Here is a 6,010-nt window from a genome sequence, read left to right on the forward strand (position 1 = left end):
ATACTTTTGAGAGAGGAATATTTTCTCAAATTGAAGACTACTCAATTCAATACTAGTTCCCTACTATTGCCGGATAACGCAAGAAGTGGATAAACCTGAATCACTCTGAAATCACAGTTCTTGCCTTTATAGGATCCTAACAAGGTCAGAGAGCTCCACAATTTGACAAGACCACTGCTGCAAATCCTCAGGATGGCTGACAGGGTCTTCTCTTCATAGGTCAGAACGTCCAAGGGTAACGCAGCATCAACCTCACCAAAGAGGACCTTCAGGGCTAAAATAGCAGCTGTTTGAATTTTGCACCATTCAGTCCAATCCCACAATCTTGAAATTCTAGGCGGACTTTCATGTCGTGGTACTCAGAGGGATTTTTGTAAACAGTTCTTTTCTATGTGGCATCTGAGGCTGGCATCTTTTTCCAGTGCTGATCACATCTATATTGAGTCAAGAGGGTGTTGGGCACTTGAAGTCGTTTTCAACTTTCTTTGGACTAACTTCTGCCACTGATTTCTCCCCTACCTGGGGCCAGGCGCATGCGCTCTGCACACGTGGTCTCTCTCCTCGCGACTGAGACCGCGTTGTAGAGAGAGCCCGGGGATGGTTCGCGGCCCGGCCTCGCCTTAGTCCGTGGCTTCCGCCGCCAGAGCGGGAGGTACCCAAGGCCGCTCCTTGCTGCCCGCCAGCCCTCCGCCTTCTGTTTTCATTTTTTAAATTATTTTATTTATTTGACTGGACTGGATTCCACTGCGGCAGGCAGGATCTATTTCCTTGATCAGGAATAGAACCTGGGGTCGCTGCATTAGGAGCAGGGAGCCTTACGCTGGACCAGCAGGGATATCCTCCACCCCTTCTCAATTTGAAACCTACTTTTGCAGGAAGAAATCTGTTCCCTCTTGCCCCGCCCCCATCCTCCAGGGTTTTCTCCCTTTTCTGAGGCCCTTCTGGTGGCTTCGGAGTTTGAGACTAGCCAGTTTCACGCCTTTAGGGTCAGCCTTGCTTGCCTTCGTGTGTGCCCAGTTGTGTCTGACTCTTTGCGACCCCCCCATGGATTGTAGCCAACCAGGCTTCTCTGTCCTTGGGATTCTCCAGGCAAGAATACTGGAATGCGTTGTCATTTCCTTCACCAGGGGATCTCCCCAACCCAGGGGTCGAACCTGAGTCTCCTGCATTGGCAGGCAGATTCTTTACCACTGAGCAACTTGGAAAACCTTTGAGGTTCCTCTTGAGGAAAGCCTTTTGTTCCTCTTGAGCCTGCACCGCGCAGGATCCCGACAGCTGCCACCAGGGGGCGCCACGAGTCCCTGTTCCAGGGCTGAGGGTGGATGCTGACCTTGAGAAGGACCAGAGCTGTTCTGTGGCTCCGCAGATGCTGGGCTTTGCTGCACTGCTGGCTCCCGCCAGCTGACCCACACGTTCCTTTGTCTGTCTTCCCGTCCGAGCCCCTGCAGGTGGTCAGGTTGGCGTGGCCGGTTTGGGGTTATCCCCATGCAGAGACACCTGCAAGTGAAGTGAGGGGGCATCCGTCTTGGTTTTTAAATGTCCCACATCTTTGCATTTGGGGAGGCTTTCTGATCGGTGGTGCATCCTTTTGGGACCCTCAGAGGTCACCTGGAACCCTCCTTTTCTCTGCTGTGCACCTGTAGGGTGCAGGGGCCAGGCGGCCACCTGAGGGGAGAAGCTGCCCACAGTCCACTCACTCCACTTGGTGAAATCTGCATGTTACTTTTCGGCTGGTGACTGCTCACCCCAAATTTGACTTTGAGGGCCACCCGCAGCCCAACAGCCCTGATGCTGTACTGCGACTGAGCTTCACACTGGCCCAGGAGGACCTTTTCCTCATCCTTCCAGCCTACTTTAAAGATGCTGCAGACGATCACTGTTTACTGTTCGAAGCACAGGTTCTGAATCTCAGTGCCCATGATTTTCCGAGTCCCCTGAGGTGAGGAGAGTGTTTGCCACTGAAGCACAATATGACCCGAGGCTTGGGCCTGAAGACAGCACTGGGAGAGAGGGGAAGACAGCCAGTGGGAATCTGGACCAGCAATGGCCAGCAGGAGGCGAAGGAGGAGAGAAAAAGTCGATCTGCAGCAGTGGTGGATTCAGGAGCACAATTTATGGCCTCAGTATACACTCAGTCTCAAAAGGACCCTGCAATGAGAATTTGGGGGAAAAGATGACCTTCAGGCTTTAAAAGGTCTCAAATCAAAGGAAGACTAAATTATAATTCATCAAAAGCCTGATCTAGGAAGGGGCCTCGGGTTCTCTGGTAGTTAGAAAGTCTATTTCCAGAATATTCTTTGACCTCAGCATTCCAGGAGTTGATGTTTAACTGAATCTCAGGTTTTGGACTTAAGCCGTTGCACTGGGTCTTCCTTAAAGCCTGCACTTGTCCTGGGTTTCATGTAAGGTGCCATAAAACACACAGCAAGCATGGCACTCCTGCCTGGGGCAGAAATGCCATCTAAAATTTTGAAAAATAAAACATTGCTCAAAACTTTAAAACACAATTACATAATGGAATAGAATACAAAATCCACAGATTTTAAAAATTGAATTCGAGCTATTGAAAATATGGGTTTTGAGATGTACCTTGATTGAAATATTTAGGGGCACTGTCTTTCCTAAATTGCTGTGTCACATTGAACAAGTTTCCTCAACTCTCTGAGACTTGGTTTTCTTAGTACAACAGGGAGTGACTTGACCTCCATCTTTTCCCGAGCCTCAGGGTTTAGCCCATCACGCTTTTCTTTGTATTAACATCACCAGTCCATCTCTTTCCTTATGTATCTGTCAGGTCCTCCAGAGAAATAGAACCAGTGTATATGTTTATGTTAGACTGATGTCAAGGAGCTGGCTCAAGTCTGACAGTTGTAGGGCAGCCCCACAGGCTGGAAACTCAGCCAGCAGCTCTTGAAATAGAATTTATTCTTCTCTTAGAAATGTCAACTTTTGTTTTGAAGGCCTTTCTACTGTTGCATGAAGCCCATGTGTCGGGAGCCGGTGAGAGAAACCTCGCCCGTGACAAGGTCTGGGTTCAAGGAGCTGGCACGCAAAGGCATCCAGACCTCCAAGACCACTCCACACGCAAAGGCGTCCGGACCTCTGGGGGTTTCTCGAGACCGCCCCAGCATCCACTCCCAGGCCTTTGTCCTTTCATCTTCTGATGCTTTGTGTTCTTCTATGTTCCCTAAAAACTAGTCTGACTCTTACCTAAAATCCCTCCTTGAAACCTTTGCATAGCAGCAAGACAGTCCCTGGGGGCACATGGGTCCCAGTAAACAGGCCTATCTATCCCATAAGCAAAAGTAGATAGAGTCCATTACGAGATTGAGAAGATTCTTTAGGGTGTGATCAGGAGGGAATTCATGAGACCTCTGACCCTTAGGATTACATACCAGAGCTCAGTCCGCCAGGGGCTGAGCTTCCCAAGATAAGGTTTGTAGATGGCTTTTCACAGTTGACTAGCTGCTGCCATTGAATTGTTTAAAAGTTATGTGTAGGTATTGACTGTTCTGGAAAGTTATTTATGATGTAACCCATGATTATGCACCTGGTACAATCTTATCATTCCCCCCTCCTTAAACCTCTTTAAAGGATTATTGGTTTTAGGGTATATAAGCACTGATGTAAAAGAATAAAGTAGTCTTGATTCTGCACTCAACCAAGACTCGACTCGCTTCCTTTTTCTTCGCCGTCACCGCTCATCCAAAGGGAACCCCTGGACTCCGCCGGGGCTGAACCCCAGCACCCATGTACATTGTTATTGTTCAGTTGTTATTTTGTGTCCGACTCTTTCTGACCCCATGGACTGCAGCACGCCAGGCTCCTCTGTCCTCCACTATCTCACTGGAGCTTGCTCAGATTCGTGTCCATTGAGTTGGTGATGCTATCTAACCATCTTATCCTCTGCCACCCCCTTCTCCTTTTGCCTTCAATCTTTAGCATCAGAGTCTTTTCCAATGAGTTGGCTCTTTGCATCAGGTAGCCAAAGTATTGGAGCTTCAGCATCAGTACATTACTGAGGGTCATTTCCTTTAAATTAACTCACTGTAGATGCTTAGTGCTTCCACAAAATACCTTCAGAACAACCTCTAGGTTAGTGTTTGATGAAACGATTCAGACTGTTGTCCAGTAAGGTGACATGTGCCTACCGGCCATGCCTGGTGGTGGGTAGCAGGGCTGGCTTCCTGGGTTAGCTCAGCCAGTGCTGTGCTTTTTAATTGTGTATTTTAGTTTTGGTTGCACCGTGTAGGGATCTTAGTCCCCTAACCAGGGATCCAACCCATGGCCCCTGCATTGGCGTGTGGTGTCTTAACCACTGGACCAGCAGGAATGTCCCAGAAGGCCCTTGTGCCTGGTTGAATGCTCTGTTGCCATCCTCTTGAAATCTGTTTTTTAATTGAAGTATAGTCGTCTTCTTGAAATTCTTCACCGTCTTGCGCTGGGCCCTGTGATTGACATAGCCTGTCCTACCTAAGATGTAGTTTTTACTCTTGAAACCATGGACTCGGATCGTGAGCCAGTCTCTCTGGGGAAGTTGAGTCCATGGGGACTGACCAGGTCTCCATGGTTGTGCCATTTCCCTGACACTTCATCACACACTCCCTGGCATGGCTATTTAATGTCCTATGAATGTTAGTCTTGTTTCCCTGAATTAGAATATACATTGCTTTACTTTTATTGGTGTAGAAATATATATAACATAGAATGTACCATTTTAACCATTTTTCAGTGTGCAGTTCAGTGGCATTAAGTACATTCACTTTATTTTATTTTTTAATATTTATTTATTTATATGGCTGTACTGGGTCTTCACTCCAGCGTGTGGTGTGGATTGAACCTGGGCACCCTGCGCTGAGTGCAAAGTCTTAGCCACTGGACACCAGGGAAGTCCCAGGGACATTCACTTTATCGTGAAGCCATCACCAGTCTCCAGAATTCTTCATCTTCCCCAACTGGAAACTCTGTTCCAGTTAAAAACTATCCCCTAGCCTCCCTTCCTCCCAGCCCCCAGCACCCACTATTCTATTTTCTGTTTCTGTGAGTCTGAATATTCTAGGTACCTCATAAAAGTGGAATCATGCAGCATTTGTCTTTTTGTGACTGGCTTATTTCAGTTAGCAGAAAGCTTTCAAGGCTCATTAATTGTAGGATATATCAAAATTTCCTTCCTTCTTAAGTCTATTATTCCACTGTATGTGGAATATGGGTCCACATTTTACTTATCCAACCGTCCATCAGTGGACATGTGGGTTGCTTCTACTTCTTGGCAATGGTGAACATGAATATAGGAAAATAACAGAAAATAACAAGTTTGAGCCCCTGCTTTCAGTTGTTCTAGGTGTATGCTCAGAAGTGGAATTGCTGGATCATGTTTTATGTTTTTTGAGGAACCTCTGTACTATTTTCCTTGGCAGCTGCACCATTTTATTACAGTTTCACCAGCAATGCACACAGATTCCAATTTCTCCATGACCTTGACAACACTTGTTATTTTCTGTTGTTGTTTTGAAAAGAGTAATCCTAATGCAAGTAAAGTGACATCTCACTGTGATTTTATTTTCATTTCCTTAATGATTAGTGATGTGGAGCATATTTTCATGTGCTTATTGACAATTTGTATATTTTCTTTGGAGAAATGTGTATTCAAGTCCTTTGCCCATTTTTGATTAGTTTGTTTTTGTGTTGATAAATTGTAGGTGTTCTTTGTATCTTCTGCATATTAGCCTCTTATGAGATATATGACTAGAATATACATTTCTTGATCCAGGAGCCTGTCTTAAGGTTCTTTTAATTCCCTTAAGGCACTTGGCACCTTGTAGATATTCAACAAAAGCTTTGTGAAAGACTAGCCACAACATGTGGGAGGTCAGAGGCCACTTGAAACTGCAAAAGGAATATGAAGAGCATTTTCCAGGCAAGTCCAAGACCCTGGAGGGAAGCTAGGGAATCAGGGAGCCTTCTGCTCCCAAAGGATTACCTTGCAGATGGAGAGGAAGGAGCGGAGACT

At 46.4% G+C, this 6,010-nt stretch overlaps 1 pseudogene; it reads right to left on the minus strand.

Moving 5' to 3' along the window:
- Positions 1-41: 41 nt before the first annotated feature.
- LOC110140270 (ribonuclease P protein subunit p14 pseudogene) lies at positions 42-494 on the minus strand (annotated as a pseudogene).
- Positions 495-6,010: the final 5,516 nt, after the last annotated feature.

This window comes from Odocoileus virginianus, chromosome 31, assembly GCF_023699985.2.
Source record: "Odocoileus virginianus isolate 20LAN1187 ecotype Illinois chromosome 31, Ovbor_1.2, whole genome shotgun sequence".
Taxonomy (NCBI): Eukaryota; Metazoa; Chordata; class Mammalia; order Artiodactyla; family Cervidae; genus Odocoileus; species Odocoileus virginianus.